Source organism: Prinia subflava, assembly GCF_021018805.1.
Source record: "Prinia subflava isolate CZ2003 ecotype Zambia chromosome W unlocalized genomic scaffold, Cam_Psub_1.2 scaffold_36_NEW, whole genome shotgun sequence".
NCBI classification, from domain to species: Eukaryota; Metazoa; Chordata; class Aves; order Passeriformes; family Cisticolidae; genus Prinia; species Prinia subflava.
This window is the reverse complement of record NW_026960611.1, coordinates 1,995,034-2,012,918: the sequence shown is the minus strand read 5'-3', so window position 1 is coordinate 2,012,918 and position 17,885 is coordinate 1,995,034. Positions and strand designations below refer to the sequence as shown.

Sequence of the window (17,885 nt, the reverse complement as noted above, 5' to 3'; positions counted from 1 at the left end):
AAAGTTGAAGCTTAAATCTCTACTTTATGTATACGTGGCTTTATACATTCTAATTTTTCTAAAGGTTTTAATTCAATCCCTGCACTTCTCACTGTGGAGGGAGGATCCATGGAAACATGGACTCCAACAGCACAAAATCTTTTTTTTTTTTCTGTGCTCAGTTTTCCAGGAATAGAGTGAGTTCTTGTTTGGAAGTCCATACCCTGAGATTCTATGTAATTTTTGTATCAGAAAAAGTTTGTTTGGCTCCATAAACATAGCCAGACTGTTTTATTACAGTGACTGCTGTCATTCCTAGGGGTCCATCTCCTTCAACTACCATCAATGATTTTGCTTGCATATCTATCACTCTTTTTTATAATTATGTGCTACAGGTGTAACAAACAAATGATCGGACTTACTTTGCATGTCGCTTTTTGTCAGCCTGGGCCAGATTAGCCACATAACCTTCCAGGTAAGTTTGCAGCTCCTCATAAGTTCCAACTGTTTGATTAAATGTCCTAAAACCACAAATGAAACATCATAAACTGCAGAACATTTAAGTCATGACCCAGTTGAAGTTGGTTGATACTCAAGGATCACTTTCTCCAGGCTCAAGAAATGATCAAGTAATCTGGCAAAGGGGGGAAGAGACCTGTGTGGAGAAACAAAGAACTCTTGCAATTACTCAGGCTTAAGTGGGAAACACACAGGAGATGGAAGCTAGGTCAGGCTGCTTGGAATAATATAGAGAGGTTGTCAGGGTAAATATAGATGAGATAAGGAAGGCTGAGGCCTATCTGGAATTAATCTGGCCAAGGATGTCAAGGACAAGAAGAAAGGCATCTTCAAATACATCAGTAACAAAAGGAAAACAAAGGATAATGTGGACCCATTACTAAATGGAGCAAGGACTCTGGTGACAGAGAAGGCAGAGTTACTGAATGCTCTCTTTGCATTTGTCCTCACTGACAAGAACAGGCCTTAACCTCTGACCCAGGAGATAAGGATAAACATCAGCACTACAAGGAGAGAAGAAAAGGGTAACTCTGAACTACTCTTAAGCTTCTGTGCTCTGGCACCTGCTGTCAGCCTCTCTTCATTAGTATTCCTAAAGCACAACCACTAATTCAGGATTCATTTAAGGAAACGTGGTTTTGCCTACAGTGAAGTCACATTAACCCACTGAAAGTCATGTTAACCTACTGAAAGAGGATGCAAGTCTTATTAAAGTGCAATGTACTTACTCTCTGTCTATAACGAGGCACTCCACATTGTACTTATCTGCAATAACATTTGCTGATCTGACACCGTCACTGAGAATTGAAACGCATTAGGAGGATTCAAAAGCATATCAAAATCCTCAAAGTACCTCACACTGCAATCATGGAGGGTCACAGTTGCTCTAGGTGAAACTCCTCAAAGGCCTCTGCAGCCTGTACCTGGATTAGTGCTGCTGAACCAAATACAAAATTTAGCTTTTTACTAGTCATTATTATGGCCTAGCACAGTATTTTTTTCCAGTTTCAATAGGGTTTGGATCACAACATCCTTTAGCAACCTTCCAAGAAATTAGGGTGAGATGCAATTATCACTACATCAAGATTTATTTCTAAAATGATCTTTGGATATAAAACATTCCCTAACCAAAATGATTCCCTACTCAATCACACATGTAAATATGTACTGTGTGATGCCTCCTCTCTGTTTCTTACTGCCATGAGCAATGGAAACAAGAGCTCATTCCAGTCACGATGACTGTTAAAAAAAGAAAACAAAAAAAAGAAAAATGAACAATTGTACAACCGGAAAGAGAAAAAAGAGAAAAAAAAACCTGTACAAAGTTCACCGACCTTCAGTTTGGTCATGGTTTGAAGGTTACTTGTTGGCCTGATGAAACCAGGGTCCCTAATAACTATATGGAAGCTGTACAGAGCAATGCAGAACGCGACCAATATAGTGAAATCTGATGTTCTCCTCTTTATTCCCTAAATGGCCGGTTTTCTACAGTTTCAAATAGTTTACAGTTGCAGGTGTTTTCTAATTGGTATTCAGTGTGAAAAAGAATGCAAACAATCTCAGTTTAAGTCAGCTACCATGATTCTACTCTAACTCTCCTATCTAATGCATACACACACCTTAACCTAAATTCTAACTGCGCCACAGGCTTATCTACTTCTACACAGGCCCAAAACTGAGGCCCAGCAGGCCCAAAACTGAGGCCTGTTTTAGGACAGCTCAAACTTCATTCCATAACACGTCATGCCCATGTTCTCTAAGAAATCCCATTACAGCCTGATTATACCTTTGCTGTGCAGGGTTTCACCCTGAATCCCCTTGCAGGAACCTGCTCAACAGTACCCTGAGCCCGTTCAACAATGGTTTGACCAGACAACTTTCATTTTCCAAATCTCTGTGTGATGCAATGGCAGGAGCATTCCAAGAAAAAAAAATCGCTCAAATCAAGGTTCTGTCCCAATCTGCACCCCCCAAACTGCGTGCACATTCCACATTCCCCCCGCAAAGGTCACAGTAGCTACAGTAACATAAAACTGAACCATAGACGACAGTTCCTCTGAGTCCATGATTAACACAGCCTGCTGGCTCCCACAGCATCGCGCTGTTCCACCCCATCCTGCTACAGGCAGCTCCACAGGATCCAAAGGCCACTATGGAGACCATGCAGAAAAGGAGAGGATGGCCAAATCCGTGCTCATGTCAATCAGATCTCGAAGAGGCTTCTTTGACAGGGTGGCACTGGGGTGGCACAGAGTTCACAACGTTTCAGGATCAAACAGGATCACAGTCCAGTGCACCTGAGGCAGCTCAGCAGACTTGAAGCAGCTGCCTTCACAACACTGATTCTCGAACCTGAGGACAGAAAACTTAAAAAACACAAGTTGAGCAATATGAATTTTCCCGAAGAATGTGATATGGGAGGTGGGTGTGGAAACCATTGCACAAGTGTGCTCTTTGCCAGAGTCCAAAATGACCATTGCTACTGTGGTGACATCAACGCCTGCTGAACTGCAGGTGCTGGCTGCAAATCAGCCAAACAAACTTGCTCCTGCTCCAGGGCTTGGGGAAGTGTTTGGTTCCAGGCGCGTCTTTGGCGTGTCCTCCACTTCCAATTTCCCGGGCTTGGCAAGGGCTGGCCATCAGCATGAAGCACTGCTTTACATATGTTCGCAGTGTGATTTGGCCTGCCACACCGTGCGCAGAAAAACAAGGGAGTCTGTTGCCATGAGGCTCTGTCCCTGGCTAGCCGACGTGCAGTTTCTCCCGCTTGCTAATGTAAATATTGGCATGTTTTCCTAACTGTCTCCCATTGTTTACATATTTCTAGTTGGGAGGAGAAAAGGTAAATGACAGCCTTCTGGACCAATGTGGCAGGAGAGGTGGCGATACCCTTCTCCAATCCATGGTCACCTTGCCACAGATATATAACGGCAAAATAAACTAAGGGGCATTCTCCTGCCCTGCATGCTCTGATGCACCCAGATCTGTGTCCCCAGTCTGTTTTCTGGCTAGGCCTCCACGGTGATAGGAGTCACTTTCCGTGCCTCCTTTCTCTGTTGTCCACTGACCTGAGCATTTGCCTGTGTCTGCTGCCCACTCTTCAGCCCCTTTTAGGATGGCTGTGAGGCAGCAGCCAGGGCAGACACCTTAAGGTCAGAGGTGTCCACATTCGCACAGGCCTGGATCATGTCCAAGACATCAGAATTCTCAGAAAGGCTTCCAAGGAGCCTCTGGCAAGCAGCATTTGCATTGCTCCTTGCAAACTGTTCTAGCAAAATTTGTTTCAAAGTGTCATCCTCAACTTGCCTCTCCAAAGAATGGATCAGACACCTTACAAATTGAACAAAGGTCTTGTCTGGCCTCTGGACTATAGTCAAAAAGTCCTGCTTTAGAGAAGAGGATAACATAGTTTTCATCAGTGCTGCTATGCCTATTTCTCGGCACTGATCCAGCACATTCTGCGAAAAGCCAAACTGCACGTCAGGGTAAGCATATTCGCCTCTCCCGGTAAGCAGTTCAACTCCAACCCCAAACATGGGATCTCCTAGAGACATTTGACTATTTTGGACAGCCACTTCTGCAGCCAGCCGTCTCCAATTGTCTTCAAAGGCAGGAACCTGAACAGGTCCAAACAATGCCAAAGCCAGGCATCTAATATCATATGTAAGGAACAAAACCTCAAATTTAACACGGATCTACTGCTGGACCTCAGAAAAACTGAGATCACACTTGGCCACCCCCTCTCGGGTGGCAGGCATGTCCGCCCAGGATGAGGCGACGTGGCCGTGAGGCTGCGAAACCATCCCCACGGGTTCTGGGACCGGCTCGAGCACTCCTGCACATTCAGACAGCGGCTCCACCATGGCACCGGCCGCACCCGGCTGCAGTGCGGGGCCAGAAAATGCGTCCCGATCCAGTGCGGGGCGGTCGTGACAAAACTGACAGTGATGCAGCCCCGCCCACCCCCAGCTCAGCCTGCAAGTGCCGGCCAGGGAAGGGGGGGGGGCGGTAGCTCCGCTGTGCCGCTCAGCCCCCGCTTGGTTCGGGGGGGGCCGGGGCTAGGAGGGCGGCGGCAGAGCCACTGCGCAGCTCGGCCTGCTCTCGGCGGGCGGGGCCAGGGGCCGTGCGGGCAGGGGGCAGGCCGCTGGGCTGCTCTGATGACGCAGCCCACGTGGGGCAGGGCGGGGCGGGGCTTCCTCGGCAGGGGCCGGGCCCGCCCATGGGTGGACAGAGACCCTCCTTCCCAGCACGTCTGCCAACGGCGCAGGCGCAGGAGGCTCCTCCGTCCCCACCCCAGAGCTGGGGTGGGGGTGCTGCTGGCATCCAGCGCCTGCTCAAGATGCACTGCTGATCCAAGGTCTGCCCCGGGATCCGGGAGGCCCTCTCTCCGCAGCACCCCAGCCACCCTGGCACGCAGTGCCCCAGGAAAGGGACCGGATAAAACTCCGCACCCCTCCCAAAATTCACGCTGGCCACTCGCAACCCCCGACACGGTGGTACAGACCTCCTGCGATGGCTCAAACCCCGCTTCAGACTGGTCATCATCCACAAGGAAAACTAGGAAATCTCATGGTGACAACACACAGTGCTGCGACAATTGAAATCCTACACATCATGAATCAGACAGTGTGAACAAACCTAATGAGAGCCTTTTCGCCAAAGTAATCTCCTTTGTACAGATTTTTAATCCCCTGAGGCTGTGAGTGGTCTGTAGTACTCTGGGTAACTATCACCTGCAAAGTACAGGAACAAAAATTTTGTAAGGGAAAGTTTCAAAGTATTGCATGATTTTCATTCTTTTCTGTGTATTTCAAAAATGTTTTAAACTCAGTAATGCTGCAGAAAGAGTTACAGATATATATAGTGTAATAAACGCCAATCACTCGCTTTTGAAATTTATGAAAATTTAATAAAAATAAAAATGGTTAAAAAAATAGTAATACAAATATAATAATAAAGGTTAAACAATTTAGAGTTAGGACAATTACTGAGACAATAATACCAAAGAGGTACAGCCCGGGCTGGGCCCCCCTCCCTAGACAAAAGTCAGCTAGGAGAAGGACAACGTCAAAAGAGAATTCACCCCTTAAGAAGAATAACCTCATGATTATGCATATTTTATTTAAAACAAGACAGTTGCCTGTTACTTGTCAGGAACTTTCTGTTAATCCTTCCAGGTGCCTTTTAGTCTGTCAGGCTTGAAGAGGTTGTTTCTGTTGATTAGGAAGTTATAAATCTCTCTCCTCTGGAAAATTTAGGGGCTTCTGTAATTGTTATCTCTGTGCGAAGAATTTCTTGGTTATCTTCTCTTTCTCTTGAGCTAAAAAGGAATATCTCACACACATAGTTTTTATTTTTGATTACTAAAGCTTAATGTTAATTACAAAACTACATTTACTATATTATTCAAATGTTAATACAGCATAATTTTTCAACTTAGCATACTACATATAGTAAATATCTGCGTAGAGCCATATATTATGCATTTTTCACATATAGTTACCCACTCCTCTCAAAAATTACACCCAAACATCCCTACCTCTCTGATTTTTGCTGAGAAGAAGGAATGTATTCATTATTGGAAATCCCTGAACATTTTCTCCTCATTCTTTTTGAAACAGAGCAGAATAAGTCACATTTTAATGAAAGACTGAAAAATACTTCCGTTCCCACAGTGGGTAGATGTCATATGAGCTTTTTCTCTTCTCAGCTAAATAGACAGCACTCCAGAAGCATTAACTAACATTTCCACTCATGAAACTCTGCTTCCACAGTAGCACATTCTGCTGATGCCCATGTTAGCAAAAACCAAACTAGAATATCTACAGACAGAGAGATGTTTTGGAAACTGGAAGTTTATTGAGGAAAATTCTCTTGATGTAATTCTTTAGAGTCCTGTGTCAGTCTCCAAGGTATCAGCTGAGGGATAAAGGCTGCTGCCTTGCTCCTCTGGGACTAACAAATGAAAGGATTCTGAGACACCTTAAAGGACATTCTCCATTAAGCCTGGAACTCCACTACTTCTTAGACTTTTCACAAGTCTATGTTTTGCCCATCAGATATTGCATCATCTAGGAGAAGACATAGGGTCAAATGTCATTTACAAAAAAATTACCTTTACATCTCTGGCACAGTGTCAAGAGGCTTCAGGACACAATTTAATTACATTTTAATTAGAACAGTATAACATGGGTTCACTGTGAATGGACAATTGGTTCACTGTGAATGGAAAATTAGGCTCCCTGAATCTCTGCAATGCTGCTCCAGGCTTTTATCATGGTACTGTGAACTTAAAAGCATGTGCAAAAACACTCTGCACCATTTTTACTGAAGATCACACCCCTCAAGATAGCTTTTGAGATATGTGGGTATGGACAGTGGTCAGATCGTAGGCTTCAGGCACTGCTAGAGTCTGTGAGAAAGACAAGGGAGCGACTCTCATTCTGGCCTGGGAAAATTTTAAGGAGGAATCCAAACAATCCTTGGGTGGTGAAAAACCGTTAGCAGGTGCTGTTTTTCTAACATGTTTACTGGCAAGGATGTTTACAAAGAGGTGTAGGCTCTGAATGACCAATCATATTCATTGTACCAAAGTACTGTATAAAAAGAGGATTTGGAAGAATAAAGATTGCTCTCATTTGCTGTAAGCTGAGAGTCATGTCGTTATTCTCATGCTGTCTGTAAACAATAATGACAGAGATACAACTGTTTGTACATGTTACTTTACAAAATAAGTTTTATTATACCTTACCTTTCCTTTTGCTATTATAAAGAATTCTCCTTCCTGAATAACGTAATCTTCCTTGTCATAATACTCCTGGTGGGGGGCAAGTGAGAGACAATATTGTCCAATAAATCTTTGACAGGTTACTATGCAGAGGTGTAACACATATGGATGTTTCATTGATGCTTAACTTCCTTCATGCCTCAATGTGAAAAGAATAAAGCATTACCACTGCCCCTGGAAAAAAATCCTAGCTATGGTTATATATCAAGCCTTTACCTTCAAAGACTGCTGGCAAATGCAGCCCTAGAGCACACAGATATTTGGCTGGATTCACATTCTGGGGGCCTAATGCCTTCTTCCCTTACATTTTGCAGTGTACGTGGTCCACGGAATATGAAAGTATTACATACCTACATCAAAAAGAGGTAAATTTGATTACCAAAAGAATCCTGGAGAACAACTTTGTACTTAATAAAGGATAGAATACAAATCCTCTTAACTACTTGATTGTCTCCTTTGATGCCAGAAGTATAACTTAGTTTTATGTCACTAAATGTTACTATTTTCTGCCGACCTGGAATTCAACTCCCATCACTCCAAAACCATTCTCATATTAAAAAAGCATGGTTGTTTTTTATTTTTGCTGATTTATTCTTCTTTGTTATTTTAGAAGCTTACTGAATACTATTTAGAAAAAGCTTAACAATATCTTACCACTTCCAGACAGTCCATGATCTTGGTTAATTTATCTTCAGGTAAGTTTTTCAGCAAGGACACACTTCCAGAAAGCAAACAAAAACAATTAATCCACAACCCAAAGTAGTTATCATTAACAATTTTTTATGGTGTCTTCTCATTTATGCAATTTTTGCAGTCACATTTCATAACGAGTTAGACTAGTAGTGAACACAGTATACAACTAAATCTTAATTTGGAAGGTTCAAGCATTTTAATCCTGGTTTTAGATAAACAAAACTCGCACAACTTAGAAATGTAGCAAACATCGGTCAGTTTGTAAATCAAGTTTGTATTTCAGGAGAGGAAGGACTTTAGTGAGTGTAAGGATTGATTTCAAAAGAATCCAGCAATTACAAACCCAAGGCATTATGGCAATTCAAGAATATATTTTTAAGTGTACTGCAGAGACTGCAAAATCAAAGGTTAAAGCTTCAGTACTCTTTGGACAACTATTGAAACAATCCAATTACAGTAAAAACTTTGTGAACTTGCTGGTAAGGATGAAAAAAACCTCCCACCCTAATCACTCAGACTTGTAAAAGGAAATGATAGAAATTTCTATCTATTTAGGCTCAGCAAAGAAATCAAAGGTGGAGAGGGATGTGAAAATAGAGAAGACATTCTATGCATGGCCAGGCTTGGCATCTTGATTTGAAGGCATAACAGAATGGTCATTCTGTGTTAAAAAGATAAAATAGTACATCAGCTGATTATGGTTTGGAACCTCTGATTTCCCCATCTTCCTAAGGAGAAGTATGGCACCACTCTCAGTGTTCCCTGCAGGAGAGAATTATTCTCCGAACTTTATTATATTATTATAAATTATAGACCTGTAAGTTTCCTATCTATTTATTCTACTACTTAAAGCTATTCAAGCATCTATTGAAGTTTTCTAGTGTGATGTAGGAGAAAAAATTTTAAAATGGAAAAATGCTCTTATGAATCTTAAAAGAAAAAAAGACAGATATTCAGGCTTTTGAGGCCATATTTGCATGAAGAGCACCTTTTTCTCTCTGTTTACAAGACAGGCACAGTATTGTTGTGCACCTTAGTACATAGCACAAAGCAGTATCAGAAATAGAAATTAATTAATATTTGCCTTCTAAGGAAGTTCCTGTATTGCTCTTGTCTGGCTTGTGCTGTCACTCTCATGATATTTTGAAACACTTCTCTGTCCAGTGCCCATGTTTTAACATTAGTGATTGCTTTGAGAAAACAAAAAAAGAAGAACAAAATCAGCAATGTTTCCAAATTATTTGATGGATGATATTACAGCATCAGCTCATGGTAGAAGACAGACTTGCTATTTCACAAGGCCCAAGGCTGAATTTTAAAATGTGCAGCACCTATTGTAATCAGACTTTTAAAAGATGCATAATCTTAAAAGATGTGGGAATTCAAGTCCCACTTAATGCTCACTAAAATAAGGAATAGATGTCCAAATGGTTCCTATACAGAGCGCTTTCTATGCAATTCCATAGGCTGAGCAACCTTGAAAATGACAAGGCTGAATACTTAGGAAATTCTACCCTAATCAAGGGCAGTCACTACGCCCAAAAGCTGGGAAATGCAAAGAAGCTGATTTGAAAGAAACGACAACATGGTTGGTTTTCCAAAATCTATGATGTTAAATACTGTGGCTTGGACCTAACTCTGATTCCGATTATATGCAAATGTTTGTGAGATCTGCATTAAGATAGCAATAACAGAGCTCAAGAAATACATTTAATTTCATTTAATCCTGTCATCCTCACACACTTTTCCTTCAAACTATCCATTGTTGGGAAAGATGAAGTAGAAAGACCTTGCAAATATGGTGGTTTAGATTCTGGGAGTATGAGTTCAGCAAGCGAGATAGAAATGAAAGCAAGCTTTGAGATTTAGGGTGTGAGGTACAGGGCCATCAGCTAGTGAATAATGATGTGCCAAGCTGAGGGCCAGCTCCCTTGATTAAACAATCCCCTTCTGCTTGCCTTAGGTAATGGGACATTTCTATTGGCTGTATGTAAATGTTATCTTGTATTAGATTGGTTGGTCCAGCACAGACTATTCAACCTGGAAAGATATTTAATGTATGGTATTCAGATCCTCCCTCTCTTATCCTGTCCTCTCTTTTGCCTTCCTCTCTTTCCTCTTATCCTCTCTTTTCCCCTGCCCTTTTTCCCCTCTCTTTTCCCTCTTCTCCTTTCCCTCTCTTTCCCTCTCTGTTCCTGCTCTCCTGGCCTGCTTTAGCTGTGCCTAGCAGCTACAAGCAAGGCCCTCACAATAAACCATGTGCTACCCCTGCTACTTTGCTTATAGAGATACTTTGTCGCCGACTCTACCGTCACGGAGTTACTCCTTCAATCCATTATATAAGGGAATAAAAGGTTATCAAAACAATAATGATTCCTTTTCAAAAGATAATTAAAATATTAATACAGTAAGCAGGCAGAGGGTTCAGCATCAAACATGCAGACCACTAAGCAGCCTCTGTGTGCAATCATCAACACAACATAACACTTCTTTTTTTTAAAGCAAAAGGTAATTCTATTGAATTTAATCTCTTCTTTTAAAAGATGCTACACCATATTCAGCAGTTTTCCTTCTGCCGTGAGAGAGAACAAAACTGTGTTTCCTGTGAGATAAAATTTACAGAAAAATTTAGAACAATCGATTTCCTCCATTTATCATCAGCATAGAATCATTTTTTCTGGGAACAAAAATGCCACGTTTAAAATGATGCACAGTCATTTCTCATTTTACAGAATGTACACATATGCTCTGCCATCTATCAAAACAGATCAAAAAATATTTTTGGATGCTGAATGGAAGAGCAAAGGTGTTACTTTGATTTTATTTCTCTCCTAGATAACATCTTTCAGTTTACTTTGCATGAAGAAAATGTGCCAAGTAGCCAGCCTATTGCAAATGTATTTCCCATATCTTACACCTTAACTAAATAAAGCAGTTGTAGAGTTAGAAAAACGTCTGCAATCTGAAAGATGAGACTGAAAAAAAAAAAGAGAGAAATTCAGAAACATAGGGGTAAATCACATTGCCACTTTCAAATACAGCTACTGCCTGTGAAGATGCTGCTGAGCAGCAGCAGGCACTGAAATGCTGTTTGGATGAAATCCTTCACTTGTGAGTTTTCAAAGACTGCAGGAAAAGGGTGCCTGGAGATCCAGCATCAGGAAAGGGTTTTCACATGTGTGTTTACTATTCATGCTCAGTTATGACATTGTACTGCTCTTCCTCCACAAGGATCACAGGAAAGCTATTGGGGAGGGATGGATTACTGCAGTGATTGCAAGTATTCAAATACCTTTTCTTGTCCATAATTGGACAATTCTTGTCCTACCTCAAAACCAATTAATGCTAACAAAGGCCTAAAGCAGCTTGACATCTTATTATGCAGAAACACTATTTTATAATGCTAATACTATACAGCAGGCAAAAAAGAAAAATAGGGAACATATTCAATTAGAACAGCATGTTAGTAAGAAAAATAAACACATTACTGATGCTGTTCTGTTTATCAGGCAGCAACAAAAACAGATTATATGTAATAACTTCCATCTGCATAGCCAGCAATGATTAAGTGCCTAAACTGGGTCCAGGAAGAAAGACCGTAAGGTTTTACAGCAAACAACTTCTTGCTTTATTCCATTTGCTCCTTTTTAAGTCAACATGAACTCTTCATACTTACTGGTGGCACAAGGTCCCTGCAGATTTAGACAAGAACAGAAATTAGTCTTCAAACAAAAGTATTATTTATGGAACGGTGGAGTGGAAAAATGATGAACTTAACCATATTTAGTCCCTTACTTGTTTGTCACAGAGCAATTTTGGAATTTTGGAAAGGGAATCCGGGGTATTTAATGGATATACACCCAGTCTTATGTAGGAAGAAGAATATTTGTATCAGAGCAACACTTAACTCCTCCATACTGGTCAGTCCCCAAACTGCCAGCTGCAAATGGATCTAGGCAAGACTCAGCAACATAACAATGATACAGAACTAAAAGAAGCACAAAAGCAACTAATTCCTGCATATTGCATTTCCTCTTGAATTAGACTGTACCCACTACTGAAAACACCATGGTTCTAATATGCTTTTAAACTCAAATCAGTAATTTCATCCTTGGCACTGCATTTGACACAAGAACATAAGAGCCAGAGACAACCACCTCTACTAAAGCATCTAAAATTACAACACAATCTTGCCCTAGTTGTTAGTATGTTACACATCAGGCTAACCAGTACAATTTGGAGGTGCCTAATTGCTTATCAAGGGTTATGCCAGAGATGGAATTACATTCGTGGCATAGTATTATTCAAGTCCCCAAGCAGAAAGAACTCAAGGAAGAAATATGTGAGTATACTGTAGATAACCAAGATATGCAAACATCTATTACATGAAAACTTCAAAGAAAATCTGGATATAACAGGGACCTCACAAAAAATCCAGTTTTCATTTCTAGCAACATTGCTGTATTTAACCTCAGGTACCTTTCACAGAAGCTGTCCCTGTGCAGTTGTATAAAATGGCCAGGTCACCAAATGCTGTCCACACAGGTACTGAGGAGAGTAGTTTATTCTGCTGAAAGACTTCCAGACTTCCCTCTACCAAAAATCATCAGGATAATAGGTATTAAACCTGTGCTCAGCTGCACAGAGTGAATCAAAACCAAATGAATGTATTTCTGACTTTGCCACTCCCTGGAACATGGGAATGGGAGCAACAATGCTACCGGTGCTTTGAAATACACGTACAAACCAGTAAAGATTTATTTTTTAAATACACTGCTAATCTACAGATGTGCTCTGGAAGGGAGGGCCACTCTAAATCCTGATGAGATAAACCTTTGCTATCACAAATCACTCACTTGTGGTTCAGATACTCTAGTGTGGTGTAAAGAAAAAAGTCTTAAGATAATGATCAAAGGAGAAATTGCTCATGGTTTCTCTCTTCATACAGATGTGAGTGTATATATGCAGAATGCAAAGGAGAGTGCAGAAAAAATAAAAGCACACTAAATCTTCATTCAAGTTGTTCTTGAACCTCACTAGCAAAAGTCAGTCTGAACTTCTTCAGTTTATGGCCCCAAAAAACCTTCCCCTAAACATGTTATGAAAGTTCTGCCTTATTGTCTCCAAGGCACGCACCATCTCCTCAAGAAAGGTTCTAATGTGCCAGAAAAAGTTCCAGATGCACATGTTTTTTCTGATATTTCAGCTGTTTTCAAAGTTTTATCATTTTGTCTCACAAGAATGGGACCACACCATCACAAATCCTACCTCCTCTTTTTTTCCTGTAACATTTCTGTTTTCCTAACACAGTTACTGTCATTATTTTCCAACTAACCAATCCATATGAAGTCAGAAAATGAGGTTTCCAACATATACCAGTTTAAATATTCTTGCCTCAACAGAACATACTCCTTATAGTGTGAGCTCTAATTCATATGAGTCTCTGGGACTTTTAGTGGTCTCCAACTGATGAAATACACAAAATAATCGTGGTTTTTTTTTTTTTTAACGGTGAAATGATGAAAGAGCTTATTGCTGATAGCTGTCAGAGTCCAGGACATCCCTCTGGCTGCCCTGAAGGGTTTGGAGACCAGACAGGGGGGTCTGGGATCTGTACAAGGGGGTCAGCCAGCCTCACACAGAGCCCAGGAGGACTCTGCTTTGGATCCTTGGCCATGGGAGTGAATGTCCACATTGTACGAAGAATCACAAGCCAAGAGAATTCGAAAGAACTAGTAGTTAGTTTATCACAAATGTATCAAATGTAGAATCTAGGATTTTTAGTATATGGGCTTGAAGAGGCAAGATGGAGGAATTGGGGAGTGGTCCTGTCCTCCTTGTTCTTGTTCTCGTCCCCCATTTTCTGCTGAGTTGTATCACAAGGATTGCTTTAGAGTAGAAATGACATGTTAACACAGGTAGTAAGTATTGGTAAGATTTTGTAAATAAAAAAGTAAGTTGTGGACGGTGGTTGGGTCAGAGAAATGGTACAAAGGGTCCGGGACCCTCTGATCCGTCCAGTCCGCTGCATGTCCTGCACTGCTGGGGACACCTTGCAGAGCTGAGAAAGAAGTGAGAGATAATGAAAGAATAAACAACCTTGGAGGCACAGACTGGCAGACTCAGTCTGTCTTCTTTGGCTCTGGCACAGGACCTTTCGAGCAAGAAAAGCTCGAAAACCCTACATACTTCAGGGAACAGCAACCCCAAGGTGAATCTCAGGGAAAAGCAACCCTGAGAGATAGCAAATTTCAGGTATTAAACTATAGATGATCAGCAATTTGAGGCACTGAAGGCTGGGACTCTATCTTGGGGTTGGAGACTAAGCAACGCAGGTCCGACCAATATGGTTATAACATACGTTCTCCTCTTTATTCATGAAATGGCTGGTTATATACAGTAAGAATAGTTTACAGTAACAGGTGCATTTCTATTGGCAGTGAGCATGAACAAAAATGTAAGCTATTACAGTTTAAGGCAGCAACCGTATTTCCATCCTAACTATCCCAGCTAAAGCATGTGCACACCTTAAGTGACTTTCTAACTGTGCCACAGGTTTATCTACTTCTAGGCAGGCCCAAATCTGAGGCCTAGTTTGGGATAGCTCAACCTTTATTCTATAAGTCATCCTGCTCTTGCTACAAGGCACAGTAGCAGTCAGCACAAATGATTGCAGATTTGTTGGCCTTATTTTAGGAAAACCTTCTTATCCTAAAGCTTTTTGTTTGCTTTGCTGTTTGCTTTTTATTTTTTCCCCAGAAAAAAACAGGCAGGTTTTTTTTTTTGGTTTTTTTTTTTTCTGTTAAAGCAACCTCTCAGCTTTAAAAGCAATGAATGCAGACTTCATCTTTCAGTTTCCCATACACAGAAAACTGGTATCTTATGAATGTTGAAAAGTAAGTTTATTCAGGAGTGGCTTAACCATTGAACAGTTCTCTGTGTTTTAAATAATACCTGTTCTTCCTCTGGAGAAGAAAGAGTTGGCTACACCTGCAACAGAAAGGAATTGCTGGCCTCTGGGCTTTTAGAAATGAAAAAGGTAATGAAAAAACATTAAATATATACTCATGTTTCCAAGGTGCTTTTTATTGCTCTCACTCTGTTTCATAAAAGTCACAGGTAAAACTAGCATTGCCCTCCACAGGGACAAATTATTTAAGAGCACAAACACCCTTACTGTGATTTCCTGCAAAACCTTCTAAACCCTTTTCCTGTTTCTTGCACTTGTGTGTTGTACAAGTAAGCAATATTCACCTTTGAGCACCAAAATGTGATTTCCCGGTTCTCCCTGTCTGATGTCATAGCTCCCCTGCTGGAACGTCCTCTCATACATATATTCCACCATGTCTCATGTCTGGTGAATCTCCAGTCTCTTCAAGAACTGGTTTTTATTCAGGGCATCTGTGATAAGCTTCTCACTGGTTGCAAACACAAACCCATAAAGTTTAAAATGTTCAGCATGGCTGGGTTTGTTATTCACCAAGCATTCATCCCTCTCAAGAGGATTCCTCTCATTTCTAACACACTGATCTGCCTGCCTTGTTTAGACCTTGTGGCATGGTAGCCTGGGTAGTGAGGGAATTGTCTGTGCTGTAATCATCTGGTGGAACAATCTCATTGAACAATCTTGTTCTCACTGCTCCCTGAGACAGTCTCTGCATAATTTCCTGTTGTAGTAAATGCATATGAATGGGTGACTTGTAAAGAAAACTGTCTGTATTTGAGCTGCTGGTGACAGAGCCCAGTGGTCATATTTTAAGAAGGAGAAAACATGGAAAAATAAACAATGGATGAATCTGTGGATAACAGCTAACCAGCCGAAACAAAGCAGGCCATAGATGCATTCTGGCAACCTATGGGTTCTGGTTGATTGGAGTATGTTCTGGCTCAAGGACATGCTATAAAGCAATGCCTCAAGTCTGCACCAAAAATGAACGCAATTAAACAACTTCTGCACTGATGGAGCTTTTATGGCCCTGCTGGTTAGTTTTCTTTTACTGCTGAAGTGAAAGATAAATTCTGCCTTCAAGTCCCCATGCTTCTAATGTTGACTAAGTCAAAACCCTGACAGATTTCTGAGGCATTTAAGGCCTCCTCTTGTTTGTATTCCTAAAACAATGGGAGGCTGTCATCAAAACTAAGTTATGTGGGAAACATCTCCTGAGGACAATCCAGGAATTAACAAACCTAGGGCATGTAAATACACTTACATTGTTACTAGCCATGTAATGACTGAAAATTAGTAAAGGTGATGAGATGAGGCAGAAAAATAAAACCAAGTAGCTATGGTGAGGACTGTGCTTAGAAATAGGGATCATAACTTACCTTCTGCTGAAAGCAACAGGGTTATTGGAATATAAGCTCTTAACTTAGTTTTCATCTAAAACCAGCCTTGTTAATTGGATTCATCGTGGCCTGCATCATGTATACAATACTGCAATAAAATACAGTAATTGCATGTAACCTGATACTTAAAATGAGCACAAAAGCTTCCAGAACTATAGAAGAGGAGACTGTGCTTCTAAAATTTTCATTAAAATCATTCATGCTGAGATACTCCAAACAAAAGTATGGCACTCAACCCCCTGACATACAAATAGTATCAAATTGTGCCCTTTGTTTTACAAGTATTTCTAAAAGGGACTGGTGACACTCTGGAATCAATGCAAATACAAGAAGCATGGAGCTTCCCCTCCTTCTGAGACAGCTCTTTTCACAGCTGTGCAGCAGCACTGTAAAGCTACCTTACACAGCAGAGGGGGTGCATAAGGTCCTTTCTCTGTAAAGGGGAGGCAGCAACTGATGGCAGCAACTCCAGAAACCCCTACAGACATTGTCAGGCTAATGGTTCAGTATTTGCTAGTTACAGCAGACAGAATTCTGTAGACAGTGGAGGCTACACTTTGTTCTTACGTGTCGGAACTGCCTGAACTTGACCTACTACACTAGTAGTACAAGTACTGCAGTGTTTACAGACCAGGTGAGGAAACCAAATGTTTCTGCCTTCCATCATTTGGCTGTCTCAGTAGGAAGGTGATGGTGTCTTACACAAGTGCACGTTTATCACAGGCTTATCTAACTTATAGGCATAGCAGTGCACAGCAGTACAAATTTGTGGTGCGTTTTTTGGCATATGTTTGTGAAATCAGGGTCTCTATATGGAAGCTGGACAGAGCAACGCAGAACACAACCAATATGGTGAAATCATACATTCTCCTCTTTATTCCCAAAATGGCCAGTTATATACAGTTTCAAATATTTTACAGTTAGAAGTATTTTCTAATTGGCATTCAGTGTGAAAAAAATGCAAACAATCTCAGTTTAAGGTAGCTACCGTAATTCTACCCTAACTATCCTATCTAATGCATACACACACCTTAACCTAAATTCTAACTGCTCCACAGGCTTATCTGCTTCTACACAGGCCCAAATCTGAGGCCCAGCAGGTCCAAACCTGAGGCCCAGTTTGGGATAGCTCAAACCTCATTCCATATGTCATGTTCTCTAAGAAATTCTGTTACAATTTCCCCTTTTTCTTTTTGAGCTATCCAAACTGACTCTAAGGCATGGCTGGTTAATTTTTGCATACACTGTAAAAAGCAAGGCACAATAATTAAAATAACTATAATAACAATAAAAATCACAACACCAAAATGGACCAAATCTTTGATCTACCCAGTGAAACCCCATGACCCGAGCCATTTGTCAGAGTGTCAAAAAGTTTTTTACAAGTTTTTTCATGTTGCTTCTCAGCTGTGACAGCTGTTTGTAAATCGATTGAGAATGGTCTGACAAGTTCATGCAGCACATGCCTTCAAACTCTTCACATCCATGTCCTTGGGCTAAAAGGAGGAAGTCAATTGCGGCTCTGTTTTGAAGAACTGCATGACGGATGTGGTTAACATCC

The 17,885-nt window shown here is 41.1% G+C and overlaps 1 pseudogene; it reads right to left on the bottom strand.

Annotated features, from left to right (window-relative positions):
* Positions 1-315: 315 nt before the first annotated feature.
* Positions 316-17,885, bottom strand: part of LOC134565145 (uncharacterized) — a 42,366-nt pseudogene continuing 24,796 nt past the window's right edge.